Source organism: Lacerta agilis, chromosome 2, assembly GCF_009819535.1.
Source record: "Lacerta agilis isolate rLacAgi1 chromosome 2, rLacAgi1.pri, whole genome shotgun sequence".
Lineage (NCBI taxonomy): Eukaryota > Metazoa > Chordata > Lepidosauria > Squamata > Lacertidae > Lacerta > Lacerta agilis.
In genome coordinates, this window is record NC_046313.1 from 104,090,379 (window position 1) to 104,104,218 (window position 13,840).

A 13,840-nucleotide genomic window follows, 5' to 3' on the forward strand; every position below is an offset into this window, starting at 1 on the left:
TGGAAACTAAGTGTGGTAGCCCCTATTTACAAGAAGGGAGATATTCAAGATCCAGCAAACTACCGCCCTGTAAGCCTTCTGGACATCGCATACAAACTTTATACCCGGTACTTATTAAATAAGTTGGTAGACTGGGCGGACCACACTAACCTGTTCAACCAGGAACAGGCAGGATTTAGAAAGGGCCACAATACGATAGGTCACTGTATGGTACTACAGACCCTGGTAGCTAAATATTCAAAAGTGTATAAGAGCAGACTCTTTGTGGCCTTCGTAGACTTGACATCTGCCTTTGACTCAATCTGTAGAGATAGACTATGGAAAAAATTATATGAAACGGACATTGACAGACGACTTTTAAAAATTCTCAGAGAGTTACACACAGATACTACAGTTAAAATCAGAACTGGGCCATCGGGAACTCTTACGGATCCTGACATCCCCCCAGCCAGTCTCGGGGAATGTGGAGGGCATGCAGGGGGAAGAGAGGGGGCAAGCCTCATTGTGCAAGCAGAAGTCCTTGCATTGGGCTTCCATTGATGGGGCTGTTATAATGAATATACCGGTAGTATAAGTCGGTGTTCTTCAGCTGCGGGTCCCTAGATGTTGTTGGACTACAATTCCCATCATCCCCAGCCAATTTAGCCAATGGTCAGCGACGATGGGAGTTGCGATTCTGGCAACGACCCAAAGTGGAAGAAAACCACAATAAGTGGCAGTTTCAAAACTGAAACTCCTTGACATCTTGTCAATTTCATCCTGTTAAAAGCGTAGAGTGCAGGAGAGAAGGCACAGCAAGTTTTTTTTAAAAAATAAATAAATAAAAGTGGGATATTCCTGGAGCAGAACATATGAGGACAGAACGATCGGAAGGCAGAAAACTGCAGTGCCAGGAGCTAGAAAACCCAGGACCAGTTGGACACGTAGGCGTAGAATATATGGGTGTGTTTGTTTTTTTCAGAGAATTGAACGTACTTTACTAAGTTATTGCTGCCCCCATGGTGTGCATACTCATCCCACTCTATGATAAAGGAGATCAAAAAAATTCCAGAGTATCTAATTTTAATTCCTTTGTTTTGTTTTTGTCAGGTTGGTGTTGGTTAAATGTTTAGCTGGAGTTGGTGGTTTATTTTAATTTGGGTGTAACTGTAAACTCTTTATTGTTGTTGTTATTGATTTTTATTGATTTATTGGTTTGTTTGTTTGTTTGTTGCTTGTGTAGGATATTTTGTTTTTTAATGTTTGATGTTTTGTTGCGCTTCTATATGTGTTGTAAGCTGCCCAAAGTGGCTGGGGAAACCCGGCCAGATATGCAGGTGAAACTCGAAAAATTAGAATATCATGGGAAAGTCCATTTATGTAAGCAATTGTTTTCATTAGCTACTGGAGTTTAATATATGAGATAGACTCATGACATGCAAAGCGAGATATGTCAAGCCTTTGTTTTTTATAATTGTGATGGTTATGGCGTCCAGCTGATGAAAACCCCAAAGTTGAGATTGTTAATTTGGGGTTCTCATCAGCTGTACGCCATAATCATCACAATTATAACAAATAAAGGCTTGACATATCTCGCTTTTCATGTCATGAGTCTATCTCACATATTAGTTTCAGCTTTTAAGTTGAATTACTGAAAGAAATGAACCTTTCCACGATATTCTAATTTTTCGAGTTTCACCTGTAAATTAAAACAAAACAAAACATTATCTCACCTAAGATCCAAACATTAAAAGGGTAATCAGTGATCTCATGGCCCACTCATCACCCATGTGTTCAATTCACCTTCAGAAGCGATGGCTAATCTCTGGAGTGTAGATGTGTTCTATGGTTGGGATAAAAACCAGACTGCCCACAAACGAGAAGTCACTTTCTCTCTGTTAGTGCCATCTAAGAGGACACTGCTGTTGCTTGAGGACCACCGTGGCTAGGCATGGCTCACATTTGGCTACTTGCATCTTGCGTTTTTCTCTGCTTTGTAGCAGGAGGTAAGCCCAACAAATAATAATAATTAGGGGTACGCATACCCCTAAACATTTTGTGAATATAATAGAAAATTCTTTCCAGTAGCACCTTAGAGACCAACTGAGTTTGTTCTTGGTATGAACTTTCGTGTGCATGCAGACCAACACGGCTACCCACCTGTAACTGATGTGAATATAAGTTTGGCCTCATTGAGATGCAATATTTCAAAATGAGAAGGAAAATGAGAGTACCCCTAAACATTTTTTTTTTGGAAAAAAGCACCAATTTAATATAATACAAATACGAATACGGATACTAATAATATTCCACTGGTCTGGGCATCGTATCCCACCACCCTTTCCCCCATCCACCACATACATACGCTTTAAAACACATGGCTTCCCCCAAAGGATTCTTGGGACCTGTAATTTACCGCTTACAGTTTTTCGATTCCCCGCACCCTTCACAAACTCCAGTTCCCAGGAGTCATTGAGGGAAGCCATGTGTTTCAAATGTATGACCTACAAGACAAACCCCCCAATTTGCTTCTCCGCCCTCAAGGTAAATTACAAGGTAATTTATTGTGTTTAAGTGTAGAATTAGATCAGATAGCTTTGCCACTTTGTCCCAGGTGATATTGCAATATCTGTGAACAATGCAAACACACACTTACTCAGAATCTTCTTTGCCATCTGCCACCTTTCTGTAAATCCCCACTTTCATGCAGCCCGTGATATCTACGTATCCAAAACGCTTTTGAACTTGGGGAAGACAAATCGCTGTCAGAACTCAATTTTCTTAAGGCTACCAGTCGTTTCAATCCTTATTCATCTCAAAGGCTAACTCTGAAAGGGGGGAGGGAGAACAAGTGTTTTAAGAACATGCAGTCGCTTAGGCATATTGATTACGTATTTTTATGATATATTGTAATGGTTTGTTTTATGAAGTCCTGAGAATGTTCTAATGTCCGTATAAACGTATATATATGAGTTGCTTGTTGGAATATGTTTTGAAATGCTTTAGTTAATGCTATTTAACACTGTCTTTGGGAGCCATTGTTACTCATTCCAGAGGAGCTAAAGCAGTTATATATATAAAAAGGTAAAGGTAAAGGACCCCTGGATGGTTAATTCCAGTCAAAGGCGACTATGGGGTTGCGGCGCTCATCTCGCTTTCAGGCTGAGGGAGCCGGCATTTGTCCACAGACAGCTTTCCGGGACATGTGGCTACCAGGACTAAACTGCTTCTGGCACAACGGGACACCGTGATGGAAATCAGAGCACACGGAAACTCCATTTACCTTCCCGCCAGAGCGGTACCTATTTATCTACTTGCACTGGCGTGCTTTCAAACTGCTAGGTTGGCAGAAGCTGGGACAGAGCAACGGGAGCTCACCCCGCCGCGGGGATTCGAACCGCCGACCTTCTGATCGGCAAACCCAAGAGGCTCAGTGGTTTAGACCACAGCGCCACCCACGTCCTCATTCCAGAGGAGCTAAAGCAGTTATACTACAGCACCTGTCACACTCCTTGCACATGGCACTATGTCATGACGTAGCAATGTGAACAGCACCATGTCATGACACAGCGCCATTTTCATGAGCATTGCTGGGTTAAGGAGAAAAAGGAGGAGGAAGATAATAAACCCTTTTTACTATCCAGCATCTAGATAAACTTGATCTGGAGACACTTGCTAAGGGGGTGGATCCTAGGAGCAACCACATTACTATTTTTAATGCTCTTTCTTAACGACAGGTGCTGTGATCTGCCGACAGTGTGTTAGCATGAGGCCATGGATACCATGCATGCCGTTAGGGAAAAGATGCGCTGCCACAAAGAATAAAATGGTCTGCATAATCTTGAAAATCTATAAAGGTAAGGCGTCTTGTCTTCTTAGCAACCTTGACCTTTTCCTTGCAAGCTAGCAATTATTTCAAGAGCATTGCTTTTGGGGAAAGTCATATTGTGTTGGCCTGTGGGTTACTTTAATACAGCCGCCACTGGGGCATCGAGCCCCCGAGTGGCCTTAGATAAGTCAGGACTCGCAGCTAGGCCTGGTCTACTGATGAACGAAGGTGAGGCACCCACCTTGAGTGGCGGAAGAAGTCCAAGAGGTGGTGCCTGCCTCACCTCCGCCATTCACCCCCCCCCACCTCCACCGCCAGTGGAGAAGCAGCAGCTGGAGTGTCATGGGCAGCAGGGAGGTGGGGGGCGGCTCATTCCTGCTTCACCTCAAGCAGCGAAACAAGATGCAGTGCCCTTGTGCAGAACATGAATAACAAATCGTGTCCTCCCTCAAAGAGGGCACATGTTGCGGTGAGATCTATGAGACTGACCTCTTGGCTGTGGGTGGGGTCGTTTGGATAGCCACAACGCCTGACTGGAGTTCCCTCGATGCTGGGTTCAATCTGGCCAATGGGTTGCAGTGCAAATGGATCCAGGGGCCTATATTTATACCCATGCATGTGACCCAGAGCTTCCTCTTTCGGCTCGTGCATCGGAACACCCGCCCACCTCTCCTTATATTTAGGGTCTTTTGCGATTGATCTTGCTATGCCATCGTGTGTCATCTGTCATTGGGACAGGGGCACGGCAGGAATTTTCCCACTTGGCTGATTGGCTGGGGCCATTTGGGTTTTGCCTGCTGCGTAGCAAATCGTCACAACTTGTAAGGTTGTGGATAAGTCTTGAAGTATTTGGGTCATAAAACCTTTGACCCAAGTAGTGCGGCTGCCCGGAGCTGTAATCAATCAGTTTTACGATCCTTCCAGACATCTAATGGCCGCCCAGTCACGCTCCTCTCTCAGGCTGTGCGTTTAAAAACAGTCTTCAGTAGCAGAGTTAGCACAGGGTACGATGGCTTCTTTAGGTCTGCTTCTCCAGTGGTGTCTTAAAATAAATCAACTGGACACCAGTGCTACTAATCTAACAGAGCTTTATTGTAGTAGCACACACAAAACGTCCTAAAGACTCGAGCTGCATGTCTGCAGCTTTCTCTCTCATACATCAAAAAGCAACAGCGCAGAACACAGCATGGAGGGGAAAGTGAAACCAAAACTCCCCTTTTTCCAGACAAAGGAAAATGCCCATATAGCTGTGGGCGAGGCACCCAGGATCAGAACGCTTCCTGAACAGTTAACTATGTGATGACCAGAAAACCTAACAATAAGCACTGGTTCATGGTGACAGGAATGGGAGAACGGTCTCGCCATCCCTATGTGAAGGGTATTCCGTTAAAGGGATCCAGGGACTCAGCTTGGTTTGGTCAACCCCCGAAAGGGTGTTGTGCCCGTGCCTGAGTCCAGGGGAGTATCTGGGGAGTGAACAGAGTCTGCTCCCAGGCTTTTCACCTTCTTCAGGCGTTCACCGTTGGTTGACCTATGATAGAGCTCTGGGTCAGCGCTACCTGCAAGGGTGTAGGGAGCTAGTCGAACCACGGCCTATGCAACCACTCACTTTTCTGTAATCAATAAAGTTGTGGCCTAAATTCTGCCAAAAACCAAAACTAAAATTTGAGTCAAATGTGTCTTTATTTAAGGAGGGATCTGAACATGCAACACAAATCAAAATGCTTTCCTTCCTCCCCGTGCCTCTTCCCACCACCCCAGGTTTCCGGCTGTGGCAGAAGGTCTTGGGCTGCACGACTGTGGATGACGACAGGTGTGACGAATGGAATTTTGATACGCGCACTAACAAACTGTACACATACTCCTGTTGTTCCAATAAAAATTATTGCACTGAGCGATAATAGCTGGCAATGTTACGTGTCTTAGTTCTTTGTGTGCCGTTGAGAGAAGAATGAAGAGGGGTCGAAGCGACCAGAAGTCTTTCAATTAATTAACAGATACCGAAAAAGTGAGTGTTTGTTCAGCCATCAGTCACGCCATCTCCCATGGACACTGTGAGGGCCACAAACCTAGGCAGCTTTAAACAAATTCAGCAGCCACTATTCACGGTGGCCACATGCTACTTAAAGGACCAGAGGGAAATACCAGCTGCTGAGGATCATGAGTGGGAGAGTGTTTCTGTGCTCATGTGGGCTGCCTTTAGACCAGGGGTAGGCAACCTAAGGCCCATGGGCCGGATGCGGCCCAATCGCCTTCTCAATCTGGCCTGTGGACGGTCTGGGAATCAGCGTGTTTTTACATGAGTAGAATGTGTCCTTTTATTTAAAATGCATCTCTGGGTTATTTGTGGGGCCTGCCTGGTGTTTTTACATGAGTAGAATGTATGTTTTTTATTTAAAATGCACCTCTGGGTTATTTGTGGGGTATAGGAATTTGTTCATTCCCCCCCCCTCCAAATATTGTCCGGCCCACCACATGGTATGAGGGACGGTGGACTGGCCCACGGCGGAAAAAGGTTGCTGACCCCTGCTTTAGACCTATGGTTGGCACTGTAAGGAGAAGAATGGGTGGATCTGAGAGATTCAGCAGTGCTCTTCTTGTTATGCTTTTATTCCCTGGGGTAGCTCAGTCGGTAGAGCATGAAACTCTTAATCTCAGGGTCATGGGTTTGAGCCTGACGTTGTGCAAAATAACCCTACATTGCAGGGGTTTGGACCAGAAGGCTCTTGTGGTTCCCTCCCTTCTATGATTCTATGACTCATAACTAAGCATGTGGCCCTTTCTTTATTTGAGATTTCCATTTGCCACCATGGGCAGAGAAACGGGGAGAATGCAAACACTGGGAGCAAAGTCCTCTCTCGTTGTATTGGGTGGCCACATTATGTGGAAACTGGAAGAGTAATTCTAGCCACCTTGGAATGTGTGACCCCCCCCCCCCCTTAAGCCAAGCTGCATCAGGGATTGCTGAAGAATAGGCTGAGGAATAGGCGTGACAAACTCCAGCCAATCAGTGCTGCCCACAGCCAGTTTCTGCTTCCATAGAATCATAGAGTTGGAAGAGACCACAAGGGCCATCCAGTCCAACCTCCTGCCAAGCAGGAAACACCATCAAAGCATTCCTGGCAGATGGTTGTCAAGCCTCTGCTTAAAGACCTCCAAAGAAGGAGACTCCACCACACTCCTTGGCAGCAAATTCCACTGTCGAACAGCTCTCACTGTCAGGAAGTTCTTCCTAATGTTTAGGTGGAATCATCTTTCTTGTAGTTTGAATCCATTGCCCCGTGTCCGCTTCTCTGGAGCAGCAGAAAACAACCTTTCACCCTCCTCTATATGACATCCTTTTATATATTTGAACATGGCTATCATATCACCCCTTAACCTTCTCTTCTCCAGGCTAAACATACCCAGCTCCCTAAGCCGTTCCTCATAAGGCATTGTTTCTAGGCCTTTGACCATTTTGGTTGCCCTCTTCTGGACACGTTCCAGCTTGTCAGTATCCTTCTTGAACTGTGGTGCCCAGAACTGGACACAGTATTCCAGGTGAGGTCTGACCAGAGCAGAATATAGTGGTACTATTACTTCCCTTGATCTAGACGCTATTGTCCTATTGATGCAGCCCACTGCAGTCACAGTGTGATCTTGTTTCCCTTTAGGGGTTTGCAAATTACAGATGTGCAGACCAGCAAATTAAGCACTGGGTTACCTTGCCCCTGACCTATATATATAGAAAGAGAGAGAGAGAGACTGTCGCTGAGCACATGCCCTTCAGTTTAAAAATAGTTGACGGGATTGTTGCACGACCGAGTCCAGTCAACCTGTGCTACCTGCAACCAGTTTCCGCTGCCAGCTTGCAGACCTGGTTTTCTCAGATGAAACTACTAGAGAAGAAGAGACAGTGGCGGAGGAAGCCTCTTTGCTGCCCGGGGTGGCGGCGCGGAGGCACCCCCCTGGGGGCGGAAGGGCGCGTCGGATGCGGCATGGACGTCATGGCGCACGTCGGATGCGGCATGGAGGCGAGGGGCAGGCCAGCGAGGAGGGGCGTCATGCTTGTTGCTAGCATGATGCCTCTCCTCGCTGGCCCGCCCCTCGCCTCCATGCCACGGCTCCACAGGCCTGCCAGCGCCGAAAAAAGGCGCTGAAAAGGGGGGAAAGGGAAGCAAAGCAGGCGCTTTCAGGGCTTTTTTTTGGTGCTGGCTGGGCTCCCTGGGCGGAGCCGTGGCATGGAGGAGAGGGGTGGGCCAGCGCCGGAAAAAGCCGAGTGAGGTTTTGGAGGCGCCGATCGCAGGGGCGGGGCGCTGCCCTGAGTGTCAACCCCCCCCCCGGCGGTACATGGGGCGGCCCGCCCCCTACACTCCCCCCTTGCTATGCCCCTGAGAAGAGATACATTTAAATTAAGCACAGCGAGACTCTTTACAAACTGGTCCCATTCCTCTACAAACTGAATGACTGAACAACAACAAATACAAATGTGTAGCAGAATATTCCCTTTGAAATAAGGGAAATTTAAGGGATATCAACAATCCGGGATAGCAGTGGGAAACGGCTCGGAATAAGGGAGTTTCCCACAAAAAAAGGGGAGACGACAGCTATGATCTGAACTGGAAGTCTTTTATATCCAGGGATTTAAAATGAAAGAACACAGCAGCAAATGATCTGCTCAACACTGGAATATAGGAAGCTGCCTTATACTGAGTCAGGTCATTGGTTCGGCTATCTTGGTATTCTCTGCAGTGAATGACAGGCAAGAATCTTTCTCAACTTTACCCAGTGAAAATGAACCTAAGGACCTTCTGCAGAAGCTCCTTCACGTTTATTCCGCTTTCACATAAACCACTTACAGATTTGTTTATTATGTTAAGCAATGTATTATTTAATAAAGAAACAAGTAAAAAAATGAAAGAAAAGATGTACAGGGTGGGAGAGGAGATGTTGCGTATCTTTTTTTCCAGGAGCAGAGCAGAACAGTTGGGCGGCCACCTGTCACGGATGCTTTAACTGAGATTCTTACATTGCAGGGGGTTGGACTAGATGACCCATGGGGGTCCCTCAAAACTCTACAATTCTATGATTTGGGGGACAGCAAAATCAGAAGGCAGAATGTCACAATGCCAGCATCCACAATATGCAGGACAGGTTGGACAGGGAGGCAAAGAAAATATGAGTGTATTTGATCTTTTTCAGAGAACTGAATGTACACTCACCCCACTCTATGATAAGGGAGCTCCAAGACTCCCAGAGTAATGTGCGCCAGTCGGTTTGTGTGCGCATGCTGTGATCTCGCCTACGATTCAAACATTCAAAAGCTTGTCCGTGATCTCATGGCCCATCAGTCACCTTCAGAAGTAAGGGCTAATCTCTGGAGGGTAGATGCGTTCTATTATTGGGATAAAAACCAGTTCGCCCACAAATGAGAAGTCGCTTTCTCTCTGTTGGCGCCAACAAGACAGGGCTTCTACTTGAGGACTGCTGAAAGCTAGGCATGACTCGGATTGGGCTCCTTGCTTCCTGTTTTTCCTCTGCTTCCTAGCAGGAGGTAAGCCCAACCCATGTTGTGGCTCCGTAAGGGTTAACTGATGCCTGTTTTAAACTCTTTTCAATGGCTTATATTGTACCGTTTTATGTTGTGTTGCGGTAAACTGGTTTGATGTATTTTTTTTAATGACATAATGGGATATAAGTATTTTTATATTTAAATAATAAATTAGAGGTAAAGGTAAAGGACCCCTGGACGGTTAAGTCCAGTCAAAGGCGACTATGGGGTTGCGGCGCTCATCTCGCTTTCAGGCCGAGGGAGCCGGTGTTTGTCTGTAGACAGCTCTCCGGGTCATGTGGCCAGCATGAGTAAACCGCTTCTAGCGCAACGGGACACCGTGACGGAAACCAGAGCACACGGAAACCCCGTTTACCTTCCTGCCACAGCAGTACCTATTTATCTACTTGCGCTGGTGTGCTTTCGAACTGCTACAGTAGGTTGGCAGGAGCTGGGACAGAGGAATGGGAGCTCACTCCATCACGGGGATTCGAACCGCCAACCTTCCGATAGGCAAGCCCAAGAGGCTCAGTGGTTTAGACCACAGCGCCACCCGCGTCCCTGATGTGCGGATGCTAGTCCTCATTTTCAGTGTTGGAGATAGTATGCCCCTGGATACCCGTTTGCTAGGAGTCACAGGTAGGGAGAAAGCCAGCACTCTCTGATCCTGCTTGGGGGCTTGCCACAGGCATCTCATAGGCCACTGTGAGAAAAGGATGGTTCTTTGGATAGAAACATGGAAGGACAGTTCAGTTGGTTAGAGCATGGTGCTGATAACACCAAGGTCGCAGGTTTGATCCCCTTAAAGGGCATTTGCACATTCCTGGACTACATCAGGCACCCCCAACCTGCGGCCCTCCAGATGTTTTGGCCTACAACTCCCATGATCCCTAGCTAACGGGACCAGTTGTCAGGGATGATGGGAAATGTAGTCCAAAACATCTGGAGGGCTGAAGGTTGGGGATGCCTGGACTAGATGATCCTCAGGGTCCTTTCCAACTCGATGATTCTGTGACTTTTTCTTTTTTCAATTAAGATGGGAAATCAATAGGAAATGGGTCTGGAAGGGAAGGGAATAGGGTATTGAACTAATGAACATGCAAGAAGTAAGTAATTATGGATTATTACCTTACTAAGGGAACTTCTTGGAGATAAAATTGAATACACTGGGCCGGAGGAAGAATATTCTGAGTATCTAGTCATAACAACAATTGAAGGGCACCTTTTGGACCTTTCGCGTGGAAAGGAAAACGAACGGACTTGGAGATTGAAGATTGAGGAAGCACCGCCTAGCAGATTGAGGAATACCTGGGCCTTGTCTTGGAGTGAACCTTCTGAATGCTTTGAATAATCTGAATATACATAATGGACCGGTGGAGAGTAGGAAGTCCTTTCTATCTCTTTACCTTATGCCTCTTCTTCTCTTTCCTTTTTATTATATTTAGCTTTTGTGCTTTTTGTTTCCGGTTGATTTTATTTTTGTTTAAGTTGTATTTCTTTTTCTGATGCCCTCTACGCTGAGTTGAGGAGGATGCTCACAGGAAGGTCATGGAGGACTGACGAAGGACCTTGCGTGAGAGGCAGGGAAGGGAAGAACTCCCAGGGTGGGAGGCTGGGAGAAGAAATGGAAGCTCCCAGGTGAGAGCTGGGAGGGCCCACACCCTTTTGTGCGAGATAAGGATCAATATCTACTCCTAATACAGGACTCTCTTTTCCCTCCTCTTTTCTCTCTTTGTTTTCTCTTTCTTTCTTTCTTTTCTCTATTTTAATTTAGATTTGTTTTTTTATTGTATTATATGCTGAAGACTTTCAATAAAAATTCAGATTTATTTTTTTTGGTTTTTTTTTAACAAGAATTTATTGGTTTTCCACATCAAAACAAATACAAATACAATAGAAAAAAAAACGACAGATACAACAAGAAAAACAGAAATAAAAGAAAATACATACCTACACCGGAACACCAACACTCCATACATTTAATTAAAATCTTATTTCGAATCTAATTAGGGGGACTTCCCCCGTTCTCTCCTCTGCTTCCAATTCTAATTTACTTTAGTAACTTTCTATCTATTTCAACAATTCATTCACCTAAATTCATAATCTTCATCTCTAAAATTTAAATCATTTAACATCAAAATATCAAAATACAACTTAATACAAATCTTAACTTCTTGTTACCTTATCTATCTCTTATTCCACTAAAACTGCTGCTGGTATTTCTAATTCAAACCTTATATAGTATTAAACTATCCTTCTTTAAAAACAGTCCAAGTATCTCTTCTCTATTCCAAATCAAATTTTTTAACACTCTGACTTCGGGGTACCATGGTAAGCCTTCCTAATACACATCTAAAATTTTTCACCCTACCCCTCTTCTTACCATTTTTTCTCCCCACCTCGGATTCACCCACCAGACTTCCCTCCACCCCTTTCCAAAACCATTGTCCAGAATGTCCTCTTTTTCCTTGTATCTAAGGGCCAAAGCCTTGTCCAGAAGCATCCTTGCAAAGCTCTTCAGGAAATATAATACATCACCATCCAGCATCTCCATTTCAAACTTCCAATCAACTTTTAATTGTAATTCCCAAGATTGTTCCTTCATTTCTGGGCTCCCACCCCAGAAATCGGATATAGTATTATTATTATTTTTGAAGTTACATGGTGTTTGCAAATGCTGGGCCAAAACCTCTTCCCCAACCCTCTGCTTCCAAAAATAGTCTCCAGCAAAAAAGAGGGGCGATTTGTTTTTGTTTTATGCTTTCCAGGGGGGTTCGGATGAATTTATTTGACATTTTCCAGGGCAGAGTCCCAGTCAAATCAAACTCCTTGAAGATGAGCCTGCCTGGCAAGCTGTTGAGTTCCGTCATGGAAGGAAGTCAAGATACAGGTATGAAAAACATATGCATTGCAGGGGGTTGGACTAGATGGCCCCCCGGGGTCCCTTCCAACTCTACCATTCTATGAAAACACTAGCATCCAGATGCAAAAAAATAAAAAAATAAAAAAATGGAATGATCAGCAGACTTTGTGTGTGTGGAGGTGGGGGGGGGGAACGCCGAGATTTGCAGCACTACCGAAACAAACCCTTTAAAAAAATCCAAATGTGGATTTCCTTCCCTCTTTTTCTTTTAAGAGTGGGGCAGACCCATTGGTGTCCATTATTAAGGACAGTCAGTCCTATATTATGAATAAGGAAGAAGGCAAATGAGAGATACATAGCAGCAGTTGCCAATCTCCAAAGAGCCAAGATTCAGGGAGTGGGAGGTGTTTTGGTATTTCACTTGGGAGGGTCTTACATTCCATAAACCATAAATGATCCTTTGGCTCATGGCCAAGAGAACATGTTGATCTTTGGAGTGTAGGTGTTGCTTTTTAAAAAAATAAAATAAACAACAACAACAACAACAACTGGACAGTTAGTTTCATTCTCGCAGTGCCAAAAGTCTGTCAAATGGGGGACATATTCTTCCTCAGCAATCGGGGGACAGTCGTGTTCCAGCCTTGGCTACTTGCAGTCTATGTTTCCCTCTGCCTCATACCAGGAGACCTGTCAAAAGGTAAGGGGACCTCTGCCAGCCAGTGACATGTTAGATTAACCCCCCCCCACCGCCCGACTTCACTTTCCTGTCTCTTCTTTAAAAAAGTGACAAACCCCCAAGCTGCTTTCTGAATTTGGAAGATAATTCGCAAGAGCCATGTTAAGTTTCTGCAGAGACATTTTCCAGGGTGGGGGGTGGGGGAACTAGGTGAGAAAAGGTTAGCTGCCTTTGGAGAGCACACACATATCGGGATGTCAGAAGAGGAAAAAGGGAGTGGAAATTGGTCCATTACAGGTGTTCATCTGTGGTCAGGAATGGAAATCAGACAAGAAGAAGAAGAAGAAGAAGAAGAAGAAGAAGAAGAAGAAGAAGAAGAAGAAGAGGAGGAGTTTGGATTTGATATCCCGCTTTATCACTACCCGAAGGAGTCTCAAAGCAGCTAACATTCTCCTTTCCCTTCCTCTCCCACAACAAACACTCTGTGAGGTGAGTGGGGCTGAGAGACTTCAGAGAAGTGTGACTAGCCCAAGGTCACCCAGCAGCTGCATGTGGAGGAGCGGAGACGCGAACCCGGTTCCCCAGATTACGAATCTACCGCTCTTAACCACTACACCACACTGGCTCTCATAAGCAAATATGATCCGTATTATTTCCTACTGTTGCTTTTTTATGTTTGGAAACAGCACAGGATTGTTGTCTTACGTTGTCTTGATATTTTCTTTGCATTGAAATGAATGTAAGTTGTGAAAATGGTTCCACAGTTTATGTAGCTTACTTTGAATAGCGGAGAGTGAGATGACTAACCCATTACTTGGCAGAAACCGAACCACAGTACAATGGAAACAGCGCTGGTTGTGATGGGTATGGGCCAGAATGCAAACTGCTGCCTTTTTACATCCCTACAGACCTACGCTCCATGGAGGCGAAGGCGGCTCACTGTTACCATGGTGTTGATTAACT